The sequence below is a fragment of the Neoarius graeffei genome, chromosome 2, assembly GCF_027579695.1.
Source record: "Neoarius graeffei isolate fNeoGra1 chromosome 2, fNeoGra1.pri, whole genome shotgun sequence".
NCBI classification, from domain to species: Eukaryota; Metazoa; Chordata; class Actinopteri; order Siluriformes; family Ariidae; genus Neoarius; species Neoarius graeffei.
This window is the reverse complement of record NC_083570.1, coordinates 99,816,840-99,830,646: the sequence shown is the minus strand read 5'-3', so window position 1 is coordinate 99,830,646 and position 13,807 is coordinate 99,816,840. Positions and strand designations below refer to the sequence as shown.

The following is a 13,807-nucleotide window of genomic DNA, read 5'->3' as shown; positions in this document are numbered from 1 at the left end:
TATGCTCCTCAAAGAAAGATAGGAAGGGATTTGGATATTTTACCCTCTACAGTGGATACTATCATTAAAGGATTCAAGGAATCTGGAATCTGGAGGAATTTCATAAAGGGCAAGGGTCCAAGCCGAAGCTGAATACCCATAATCTCCGATCTCTCAGATGGCACTGCATCAAGAACTCTTTTTTTTTGTAAGAAATGGATGCCATGTGCTCTGGACCAAAGACAAAAAAGGACCATCCAGACTGTTATTGGCAATAAGTCCAAAAGCCAGGGTCTGTCACGGTATGGGGTTGTGTCAGTGCCCTTGGTAAAGGTAACTTTCACTTCTGTGATAGCAGCATTAATGCAGAAAAGTACGTTGAGATTTTGGAGCAACATATTCTGCCTTTAAGATGACATCTTTTCCAGGGACGCTCATGCATATTTCAACGACACAATGCAAAAACACATTCTGCACACACTACAAAGGCATGACTGAGGAAGAAGAGGGTGCAGTTGCTTGGCTTGTCCCCAATAAAGGACGTGTGGTGAATTTTGTAATGAAAAATACGACAACAAAGACCCCATACTGTTGCACACCTTAAGACCTTAAGACCTGTTTGCAGGAACAATGGAACACAATAACACATTATTTCTGTTGTTAAAAATAGTTCCTACCAGTTAAGAACTATTTCAGAACTTAAATCATTTCGGTTTTTCCTTGATCTGGAAAAAGCAATTCACAGATTTATTAAATCATGACTAGACTATTGCAATTCTCTATGGACCCTTTTCACGTGACATCACAACAAACGCGGCCGCCATTTTGGACATGTACTACCAGTAGTTTACCACAGCCAACATTGAGGAACGGCAGCAAAGAAAGTGTTTATTTTCAGCAAGACTTCCATCATGCCACTATATTGTTGTGCACCTGGATGTAGTAACCATCAACAAACAAGGCAAGGGTTATCATTTTATCGGATCCCGGTAGATGCTGACCGACGGAGAAGATGGATAGCGGCATACCAACACTTGTGTAGTGACCACTTTGTTGGAGGTAAGACGAATAAAATTAGCCAGATAAGGCATTACATTGCTGTTAACATTCCATTCTAGTTTACTGTAATTATGATCTGGCAGCTATTTACACCGGATCCAGTGTAAATAGCTGCCGGAGCCAACGTCCGAGGTTCCGGAGCGCGCTAGCTCGCGGCCGGCCGGAGCGCGCTCCGGCAAGCTCGGACGTTGGCTCCGGCAGCTATTTACACTGGATCCGGTGTAAATAGCTGCCAGATCATAATTACAGTAAACTAGTAAAAACAGTTTTCTGCATCTCGCTCCTTTTTCTTTTATGTTTGTCGCCTTCCTCGCATTCAAACCGATTCGAGCCGAAGTCCAATACATGTCCAAAATGGCGGCGTTTATGGTCACGTGACTGAAAAGGGTCTATACCTGGGTCTTCCTCAGTCCTTAATATCATGATTGCAGATGGTCCAGAATGCAGTGACAAGACTGCTGATCTGTACTAAAAAACATGAACATATTACACCAGTTCTGGCCTCCATTGGCTTCCTGTCCATCTTATGATACGGAATAATTAAGCCCTAATGAGCAGTTTTCACACAAATCACCTCTTCTCCCTCAATTCTTCACTGATTTTGATTATTTCTGGCATGAAGGTAGGGGTACCTAGGGTGCATATAACTTCTACCCAGATTTGCTTAATTGCAATTATTAATGAAGTTATGAATAATTAAGCCTTAATGAGCAGTTCAACAAAAAATCGCTTCTTCTCGGTCAGTTCCTCACCATTTAGGATTCTTTCCAGCAAATAGGTAGGTATTCCTAGGGTGTATATAGCTTCCATATATAACTTGTATGTAGCTTGCAACATTTATTGCACAAGGTGGCCCACTTTAGACCGTTCCTTCTGGACTAGACGGGGCCGGAGTGAGCTACACCATCATTGACGGTCTCGTTTTTAAGGTTCTTAGTGGGCAGGCCCCATGTTATCTCTCAGACCTTTCCATCTGCATTCAGCCCTTTGATGAAGACCATATGATAGTCAGGCCATCTTGGCAGATGATGCCGTCCGTGAGTAGCCTAGAAGTGTGGGTTGATCCTGATTGGCAGTTGTTGTGTTTCTGCAGGTGTGTTGCTCCTCTTATAGCAGTTGCCAGCTTCATTGCACTATACTGCGCCATCCCCTGCAATCCTGGGCTAAGTGCTCAAAGTTTGCTGGATCGATTTGTGCACGTTTGTCATTTCAGGGTGTCCTTGTAGCAAAGCCGTGATCAACCCTGAGGACATGTGCCATCCATCAATTCACAAAGAGCAATTTTGGTTGGCGTTCATTTGGCATCCTGGTCAGGTGCTTCACCCACCGTAGATGCATCTTGGTTTGTATTGCTTCAATGGGTGGCATGTTTGCATGGCACAGGACCTCAACATTTACCAGTCTTGCCATGTAATCCTTGTGATGGTGCATAGGTAACTCTGCTGGACTGTTGACAGCCATTGAATTTGTCAGCCCTTAGGTCTGTTAGGTCTGCCAGCGAAGTTCTTTTACATGTCCCATGGTCATGTTTTAAGCTAAATGGTAATAGAGCCATTGCAATCACTGCTCCTCACTTGTGGAACCCGTTGCCATTAGACATTAAACTTGATCCAACCATGTCTGTTTTTAAAGTTAGGCTAAGCTTAAGACACATTTCTTTATTTGCTGATCTTCTTAGCTGGTTTATTTTATTTTATTTTACTTTATTTAGGGCAGCATGGTGGTGTAGTGGTTAGCACTGTTGCCTCACAGCAAGAAGGTTCTGGGTTCGAGCCCAGGGGCTGACAGGGGCCTTTCTGTGTGGAGTTTGCATGTTGTCTGCGTGGGTTTCCTCCGGGTGCTCTGGTTTCCCCCGGAGTCCAAAGACATGCAGGTTAGGCTAATTGGTGGCTCTAAACTGACCATAGGTGTCAATGTGAGCGTGAATGGTTGTTTGTCTATGTGTCAGCCCTGCGATGACCTGGTGACTTGTCTAGGGTGTACCCCGCCTCTCACTCATAATCAGCTGGGATAGGCTCCAGCTTGCCCGCGACCCTGCACAGGATAAGCGGTTATGAATGGATGGGATTTTATTTAAGTTTTATTTGTTTTAATCAGTGTAGTTTATATTATTTGTTTTATTCTGTCATCACATATGTAACTCCATGCTCCTGCCGTTTACCAGTCATTGTTGCTACTGGTATGTGGTATGTTTTTGTATACTTCACGTGTTTGTATTCATATTTTTATGAATGTTTTTATATTCTTTGCACAGCACTTTGGTCAGTGTAAACTGTGTTTAAATGTGCTCTATAAATAAAATTTACCTACTTACTTACTAATCACTTGGTGTTTTCAGTCCCTAAACATCTTTAAATGTTGTGAGAAGGAATGGCAACATTACAAAGTGGTACCATAAATGCTTTACTGTCCAAACTTTTTTGAAATGTATTGCAAGAATCAAAATTGAAATGCTTAAAAAAATACAATAAAATATATATATCTCATCTCCTCTAGCCGCTTTATCCTGTTATACAGGGCTGCAGGCAAGCTGGAGCCTATCCCAGCTGACTACGGGCGAAAGGCTGGGCTGGACAAGTCGCCAGGTCATCACAGGGCTGACACATAGACACAGACAACCATTCACACTCACATTCACACCTACGGTCAATTTAGAGTCACCAGTTAACCTAATCTGCATGTCTTTGAACTGTGGGGGAAACTGGAGCACCCGGAGGAAACCCACGCGGACACGGGGAGAACATGCAAACTCCGCACAGAAAGGGCCCTCGCCGGCCACGGGGCTCGAACCCAGACCTTCTTGCTGTGAGGCGACAGCGCTAACCACTACACCACCGTGCCACCCAATATATATATATATATATATATATATATATATATATATATAAATATTCATGAAGTAAAACGTCAAATGATGTGCAAATAATGTTAAATAATTATTTACAAATCATTGTTTTTGGTTTAATTACAATTTTAATATACTGTCCCAACTTTTTTTTTCTGATTTGGGGTTGTACATATACTAGCAAAATGGGCTTTCTTTCTTTATATTCTATATGCCTACATGGGAGAAGTCATGGCCTAAAGGTTAGAGAAGCAGCTTGGGGACAAAAAGGCCACTGGTTTGATTCCCTGGGCTGGCAGAAATGGCTGAAATACCCTTAAGCCAAGGCATCTAACCCCTAATTGCTCCACAGGCTGCTTTGGGTATGTTGTATGTCATTCTGGATAAGAACATCTACTAAATGCCTGTAATATATAAAAAAGATATGTTCTTACCATCAAATACTTTCATTCCATATCACAGATGTGCGGTCAGGGTAGGCAGGGTAGGCACTGCCTACCTTAGGTAAATTTCATTAAAATAAAAACCAACACGTGTTTTTAAAAAAAATATATTGTTGAGAGTTCACATTCACCTCCAAAACATTGAGTTGGAACAAATGAGTTGTTAAAAGTACATTTACGTCTCCGAAGACCGATCAAAAACCCAAGTTATCGCACGACGCAAAGCACCCAGGCTTTGGCAGGTTGTCGCGGGAACGCGCAATCCTCCGCTCGCATTTCGAAGACCAGGGTAGGCTCCCTTTGGGTCTGCCTGTCTTGACTTCAACGCTGCCAATATAGGGGGGTTGCGCATGCGTATTATGTATCGCATAGACAGTCTATGGGGAGCAAAAGCTCAGCTTTTGCCGCAGCGGGAATATGCGAGCCAATCACAGCGGTCAAAATGAAAAATGTTACATTGCACATGAAGTGCCTACTGTCTGTGCTATATCCCCACACACTGTATTTTGAGCACGTTAGCGAAAACTTCACAGGTGAATATGTCTACAATTGCACACTTAAAGTGTTTCAACAAACTTGATTACCAGCAGAAGTTGCTTACAATCAATCGAGGTAGGCCAACACCCCCTCTTAACGATTTCCATCAGCGAAAGGGGCAGAAAATTGTACGTACATTCCAGCCGGAATGGTACAACAGAAAAGAGTGGCTTTGCGGGTGTGAAGTTAGCAAGTGTCTGTTCTGCTTCCCCTGTCTGCTGTTCTCCAAACAGCGTGACAATGTGTGGGTATGTGCCGGCTACACTGATTTAAACAACCTGCCCACTGCATTGGCCAAACATGAAAGATCAAATGTACACATCCAAAATCAAATAGCATTGAAAACATTTGGGAAGGGGACTCCAATAAATTTAGCTTTGGACGAGGCCAGTCGACTGCAAATTTCCGTGCATAATGCAAAAGTTCGCGAAAACCGTGAGATACTAAAGGATTTGATTCGTGCCACTTGCTACCTTGCCAGGCAGGAGCTAGCATTTAGGGGGAGGGATGAAACCACTGATTCAGCTAACAGGGGGAATTATGTGGAGTTGTTAAATGCATTTGCGGAGAAAGATGAGCGTCTGAAGATGCATCTTGAAACATCATCGGTTTTCAGTGGTACATCTAACCATATTCAAAACGACCTCATCTCGGCCGTATGTGACACTGTGTGTCAAGACATCCGAGCTGAGGTTAACGCTGCCCCGTTTGTGTCAGTTCAGGTCGACGAGACAACTGATGTGACCAATAAAGCGCAACTCTCGGTCATTTTGCGTTACGTCTGCCAAAGTAAAGTGAAAGAGGCATTTTTGGGGTTCACTGATGTCAGCACGGACCGCAGGGCTGCCGCTGTAACTGAACAAATTTTAGCTGTGCTCGGCGCTTACAACTGCACCGAAAAACTAGTTGCGCAGACATACGATGGGGCCGCTGTGATGGCTTCTGACCTGAACGGAGTTCAGGCCAAAGTCAGAGCGATAGTTCCAGAGGCGATTTTCATCCACTGCTACGCGCACAGATTAAACCTTGTGCTTTCACAGTCTGCCAAATCCATCAGAGACTCCAGGGTGTTTTTTCAAACTGTTGAGGGACTGGCATCATTTTTCAGCAAGTCTGTGAAACGAACCCGGTTCTTGGACAAAGTTGTGAAGCGCCGCTTGCCGAGGGCTGCGCCAACGAGATGGAGCTCGCACTCAAGGCTGGTCCAAGCCCTCAGCCTCCACTATGAGGACCTGCTCAGGATGTTCCATCTTCTCTGTGAGAACGGCGATGACTGGGATAATGACACGTGCATGATGGCTGCAGGATACGAGAACTGGCTGTCAAAAGCTTCCACCTGTTTTCTGTTGATGGTCTACGGAGACGTGTTCAACGCGACTGATGTGCTTTTTTCTGTGCTGCAGAACAAGTCACTCAATATTGCGTTTTGCACCCAGTGCATCAATGACACCATAGCAGTCATTTCTCGCATGAGAGACGATTTCGCCACATTTTACCGTCAATTTGAAGAAAGATGCGAACAGCTGCGTCTAGGTGCACAAACATCGTGGAGTGAGCAACCAATTAAAGAGCAGAGGAGAATTTTGTTCAACAACATCTTGGACAACATCTGCTCTCAGATGAAAGCAAGGTTTGACCAGTATGGCAAACTTTCTTTTATTCAATTGGTTGACCCACGCAAATTCGAGCGCATGTCAAGAAGTTTTGATGATGATCTACTGAAGAACCTGGCTGAAATGTACTCCAAGTACTTTGATTTTGTCAGGCTGAAATCCGACTTAACAGGACTCTACAGTTCCCAAATGATTCGCCAGACGTGCGCAACACCTGCACAGCTTCTTGGCTTTTTGCACTCGAATGATTTGGTGGCGACGGTACCAGAAGCATCTAAGCTGCTTTGTCTGGTCTTAACACTGCCCACGACAACGGCATCAGTGGAAAGATCTTTTTCAGCATTGAAAAGGATCAAGACATACAGCAGAAACCGGACTGGTGAGGAGCGTCTCTCATCCTTGGCCCTTATTGCCATCGAATCAGAACGTCTGATGTGTCTGAAGAAAGACCGTGACAGATTCTACAATGACATGATAAACAAGTTCGTGGAGAAAGACAGGCACATGGATTTCATCTTTAAATGAAGTAGCTCAGCTGATGGGCCTCTTTCTTTCTTTCTTTCTTTCTTTCTTTCTTTCTTTCTTTCTTTCTTTCTTTCTTTCTTTCTTTCTTTCCTCAACAAACACCACTGTTATCAACCCCAGCAACCAGTGTGAGGAAAGCAGTAAATAACTATAATACACTACAACTGTAATATAATTCACCACGTTTTCACATGTTCATATGTTCATCTGTTCATTCATGTTCACAATCGCTACATTCGTCTGCTGATCTTGTTTCATTTCGTGGCACATTTCTTCCACTCTCATAGCCCATGTTTTCCCTATATACCCCTGACGTGATGCTGTAAAGCGCTTGGGACAAATGCTTGTTATTGACAAGCACTCTGTCTCGAACGTCTGTATTAAATAAACTTAAATTAAACCTTCCTTCTAATAAGTCTTTATTTCCCCACTCTGTGTCTTGGCGTGGTTGAGGCTACCAAAACAGGTCTTGATTTTGAACACAAATCTGGCCCTACTTGGATTAAGGCACCTTATTGGATTTTTTTTTTAATGTTGATTAGGCCCTTTTTTATTCTTTTCTACGAAATTAGCCCAGCTAAATTCCGTATCTTTTCAGTATCTAGGATTCAAATCAATTCAATTAAGAGTTGCATCAAGCAAAAATGAATGACATTTTGCATAATGACAGCCTCAGTCACATCTTTGACACCTTGACATCTGACATCATATGATCCTTTTCCACTACCCTTTTTCAGCTCACTTCAGCTCGCTTCAGCTCACTTCAGCCCGACACGGCTCACGTTTCGACTACCAAAGAACAGCACGACTCAGCTCGCTTCAGCCCTGCTTAGCCCCTAAAACTCGCACCGTTTTGGAGTGGGGCTGAAGCGAGCCAAAGCGAGCCGAGTGAGGCTGGGGGCGTGAGGAGACACTCCCCTGTGCACTGATTGGTGAGGAGGAGTGTCCTCACATGCCCACACACGCCCCGCGAGCGCGCTGGGATCTGTAAACACCGTAAACCCGGAAGAAGAAGAATTACGAATTACGAGAATTTCTGAAGCCTTATGCGCCTCGCCTCATCTATACGCTCTTGCCAGTATCTGTTGGCGTTGTCGGTGACAACAAGCCACAGAACCAAGACCAGCAACACTAACGACTCCATGTCCTCCATGTTTATTGTTTACTATTCGGGTCGTGAGACTACCGCTTAAAAGCTCACTGATGTCACTGTTTGCGCTGCTTAACGACATCACGTGACGTCCACCCACTTTCGCTAACTCCACCCAATGTGTCCACCCACTTCCAGCCAGCACGGTTCAGCGCGGTTGTAGTCAAAATGCAACTCCAACAGCCCCGCTCAGCCCGACTCAGCCCAACTCAGCACGGCACGGCTCAGCCGCGTTTGTAGTGGAAAAGCGGCATTAGTTCTTTTGTGAAAGGTGTTGAACAGATAGTGGCTCATTACCATAGCGCCATCTAGCAGCTGTCTTTGAAAATAACGATTTGATTTGCTTTGATTTTTTTCCATCATTATTTTGAGTATAGGCCTACTATCTATCTATCTATCTATCTATCTATCTATCTATCTATCTATCTATCTATCTATCTATCTATCTAATCACAGCATGAAAAAGTGCACAGCATGTGTCACTGCCTACCCTGCCATAGGGCTCACCGCACGCCACTGTTCCATATTCTGTTGCTTCTTTTTTTTTGTACAACCCTGATTCCAAAAAAGCTGGGACAAAGTACAAATTGTAAATAAAAACGGAATGCAATAATTTACAAATCTCAAAAACTGATATTGTATTCACAGTAGAACATAGACAACATATCAAATGTCGAAAGTGAGACATTTTGAAATTTCATGCCAAATATTGGTTCATTTGAAATTTTATGACAGCAACACATCTCAAAAAAGTTGGGACAGGGGCAATAAGAGGCTGGAAAAGTTAAAGGTACAAAAAAGGAACAGCTGGAGGACCAAATTGCAACTCATTAGGTCAATTGGCAATAGGTCATTAACATGACTGGGTATAAAAAGAGCATCTTGGAGTGGCAGCGGCTCTCAGAAGTAAAGATGGGAAGAGGATCACCAATCCCCCTAATTCTGCGCCGACAAATAGTGGAGCAATATCAGAAAGGAGTTCGACAGTGTAAAATTGCAAAGAGTTTGAACATATCATCATCTACAGTGCATAATATCATCAAAAGATTCAGAGAATCTGGAAGAATCTCTGTGCGTAAGGGTCAAGGCCGGAAAACCATACTGGGTGCCCGTGATCTTCGGGCCCTTAGACGGCACTGCATCACATACAGGCATGCTTCTGTATTGGAAATCACAAAATGGGCTCAGGAATATTTCCAGAGAACATTATCTGTGAACACAATTCACCGTGCCATCTGCCGTTGCCAGCTAAAACTCTATAATTCAAAGAAGAAGCCGTATCTAAACATGATCCAGAAGCGCCGACGTCTTCTCTGGGCCAAGGCTCATTTATAATGGATTGTGGCAAAGTGGAAAACTGTTCTGTGGTCAGACGAATCAAAATTTGAAGTTCTTTATGGAAATCAGGGATGCCGTGTCATTCGGACTAAAGAGGAGAAGGACGACCCAAGTTGTTATCAGCGCTCAGTTCAGAAGCCTGCATCTCTGATGGTATGGGGTTGCATTAGTGCGTGTGGCATGGGCAGCTTACACATCTGGAAAGACACCATCAATGCTGAAAGGTATATCCAGGTTCTAGAGCAACATATGCTCCCATCCAGACGACGTCTCTTTCAGGGAAGACCTTGCATTTTCCAACATGACAATGCCAAACCACATACTGCATCAATTACAGCGTCATGGCTGCGTAGAAGAAGGGTCCGGGTACTGAACTGGCCAGCCTGCAGTCCAGATCTTTCACCCATAGAAAACATTTGGCGCATCATAAAATGGAAGATACGACAAAAAAGACCTAAGACAGTTGAGCAACTAGAATCCTACATTAGACAAGAATGGGTTAACATTCCTATCCCTAAACTTGAGCAACTTGTCTCCTCAGTCCCCAGACGTTTACAGACTGTTGTAAAGAGAAAAGGGGATGTTTCACAGTGATAAACATGGCCTTGTCCCAACTTTTTTGAGATGTGGTGTTGTCATGAAATTTAAAATCACCTAATTTTTCTCTTTAAATTATACATTTTCTCAGGTTAAACATTTGATATGTCATCTATGTTCTATTCTGAATAAAATATGGAATTTTGAAACTTCCACATCATTGCATTCCGTTTTTATTTACAATTTGTACTTTGTCCCAACTTTTTTGGAATTGGGGTTGCATTTTTTGGGGTTTTGTTTTCAAGTAGAGTTTTTATTTCATCCTCGGTTGGCTCAGCAACACACGCCGCCATTTTGTTCTTCTCTACTCATGGAATATGAACTGATATCCTAGTAGTAGAGTAGCCAATCAGAGTGTGTGATTGCTCATATCTAGTGAATGTCTCATCTCATCTCATCTCATTATCTCTAGCCGCTTTATCCTTCTACAGGGTCGCAGGCAAGCTGGAGCCTATCCCAGCTGACTACGGGCGAAAGGCGGGGTACACCCTGGACAAGTCGCCAGGTCATCACAGGGCTGACACATAGACACAGACAACCATTCACACTCACGGTCAATTTAGAGTCACCAGTTAACCTAACCTGCATGTCTTTGGACTGTGGGGGAAACCGGAGCACCCGGAGGAAACCCACGCGGACACGGGGAGAACATGCAAACTCCGCACAGAAAGGCCCTCGCCGGCCCCGGGGCTCGAACCCAGGACCTTCTTGCTGTGAGGCGACAGCGCTAACCACTACACCACCGTGCCGCCCTCTAGTGAATGTGGATAGAATAATTGAATAATATTGGCTGGCGTTGAGTGGTATCTCATCTCATCTCATTATCTCTAGCCGCTTTATCCTTCTACAGGGTCGCAGGCAAGCTGGAGCCTATCCCAGCTGACTACGGGCGAAAGGCGGGGTACACCCTGGACAAGTCGCCAGGTCATCACAGGGCTGACACATAGACACAGACAACCATTCACACTCACATTCACACCTACGGTCAATTTAGAGTCACCAGTTAACCTAACCTGCATGTCTTTGGACTGTGGGGGAAACCGGAGCACCCGGAGGAAACCCACACGGACAACATGCAAACTCCACATAGAAAGGCCCTCGCCGGCCCCGGGGCTCGAACCCAGGACCTTCTTGCTGTGAGGCGACAGCGCTAACCACTACACCACCGTGCCGCCCGCGTTGAGTGGTATATCAGATATATTCCATTCAGCTTGCATGATATTGAACGAGTCAAAGTCGAGTAGCTGAATGGAATATGTCTGATAGACCATGAAAAAAAGCCAGCCATTACTTTTATTATTATTATTATAATACGTACACATTCCTTTCGGGTGTTCAAGACATCTTTCTCTTTCAAAATTCTCTCAAAATCTTCCATATTTAATGAAGCAAACCTGGCGGCCATGCTTGTTTACAAATTGTCACAGTCGCTTGCGAGCGCAGAAGTTTTACAGCTCCGATGTGTGACGTCATGTTGTCTTGACAACCATGCAATATCATAAATCATATTCAATGCTCATTCTCCATTAGGTAGAGTGACGTAATACTAATAAGCGATATGCTAACAACATTGCATGCTATCAAACCAACTGAATGAAACCCGCCAGAAGGGAATAGAACACATTTTTATTCCATCAAAAAAGTGTCCTGTATGTACGTATAATAAAAATGAGTAGGTCCAATGTTAGGGAAGACTGTCCAAGGCAAAGGCAGGCACTTGGTATCAATGTATCTAATCATCTACTTTTCTAATAGTAGTAATCCAAAGACAACAAGAGGAATTTTTCCCAAGAGGAGAACAGTAAACTAGTACTCCCAAATGACATTCATGTATATTGCATTTGCCTAATTTACTGATGTGCTGCTGACCCAATATTTTTCAAGTCAGAGCTGAAAGTCCCTCAGATTCAAGACCACTGCGACAGACGTATAATTGAAATGAACCCATTCATTCACGAACTACTCAAGGACAAGCCAACCACAACAGGGCTGGAAATGGAATTAGTGCAGAGTGTGCTCACTGTGGGTCACGCAACATGATGGCTTCTGTAATGGATGATCATTTCCATGCAGTACACAAGCTGCCAGACGTAATTAATGCACTACTTTGTCACAGTACACCGAACAGTGTAATGCACTGTAGGGAGTGAACAGGGTTTATATCTAAATGTACTGTATTAAAAATACTAAATGCATCAGTTGTCTAGCAGCAGAAAGTCAGTAAGTCAGTACCCAGGCCCAGGTTGTGTCATTATTTTAAATATTAGAGCGGCGGCTACAATTATCGACAGTCCATAATTATTGACACCTTTTCAGATTTACCAACAAAAAAAAATTTTACAAACGTGAGTTTCAATTAGGGCGGCACGGTGGTGTAGTGGTTAGCGCTGTCGCCTCACAGCAAGAAGGTCCTGGGTTCGAGCCCCGGGGCCGGCGAGGGCCTTTCTGTGTGGAGTTTGCATGTTCTCCCCGTGTCCGTGTGGGTTTCCTCCGGGTGCTCTGGTTTCCCCCACAGTCCAAAGACATGCAGGTTAGGTTAACTGGTGACTCTAAATTGACCGTAGGTGTGAATGTGAGTGTGAATGGTTGTCTGTGTCTATGTGTCAGCCCTGTGATGACCTGGCGACTTGTCCAGGGTGTACCCCGCCTTTCGCCCGTAGTCAGCTGGGATAGGCTCCAGCTTGCCTGCGACCCTGTAGTACAGGATAAAGCGGCTAGAGATAATGAGATGAGATGAGTTTCAATTACGACAGTTATTGGTTAATTAATCAACCTGAAGACCCGTCTCGCCCTTTGATCTTGTTGTCTGATGACGCAGCTCGTTAACGGAGATGGCATTTTTTTAGCACGATCAGCAATTTGGGGAAAACCCGCAGGTAAGCATGGTGGAAAGATCATGGACATGTTTTTACTGATCAAATTCACCGATATTTCATGATCTCCTTGTCGAAACCTACTTTTTTTCTTATTCTTTCATTTGACAGTCGTCATTTTGTATCTAAACACACGTTTGAGAAGTCACGTGAGGTGTCGATAATAGTGATCACTTTCACCGATGTCCACCATTATCAACACCCTGTGGTGTCTAATAGATTTTTAATATTCTATTGAGAAGTTTGGGTTTTTTTTGCAGTTTGTTGTAAATATCTACCACATATTACAATATCAGTAGACAGTTTATATTTTGGTTCGAGGAATGACATGTGACCTTTGACCTAGATTTTCATGTGGTTACAATGTCAATTGCCTGTTGACATTTATTGGTAAACTACAAAACTAGAAATTAATACAAACAACAATGAATGATTAACAAAATGTGATCTATGAAAATACTTAGAAAGAGGGTAGAAAGTGGAACAAAAAGATTTTCTGACACAGGTTCAACATTATCAGTTCATTTGTTTACAAACATTAGAATTACTTCCTCATTTATGCAAGCACCGACATCCATATATTTTTATAAAATATATTTTGTACTAAATATGTCTATGTAAAATTAATTTTAAATAAAAACGATGTTTTGTTAACTTAATACCACATCCCGATTATCTCATTCTCATCTCATTATCTCTAGCCGCTCCATCCTTCTACAGGGTCGCAGGCAAGCTGGAGCCTATCCCAGCTGACTACGGGCGAAAGGTGGGGTACACCCTGGACAAGTCGCCAGGTCATCACAGGGCTGACACATAGACACAGACAACCATTCACACCTACGGTCAAT

General features: G+C 43.6%; 1 protein-coding gene across 1 annotated transcript in view; it reads right to left on the bottom strand.

Moving 5' to 3' along the window:
* The window catches only part of trpc3 (transient receptor potential cation channel, subfamily C, member 3), a 153,255-nt gene that overhangs the window by 40,674 nt on the left and 98,774 nt on the right, over positions 1-13,807 (bottom strand). The gene's annotated exons all lie outside the window — the stretch shown is intronic.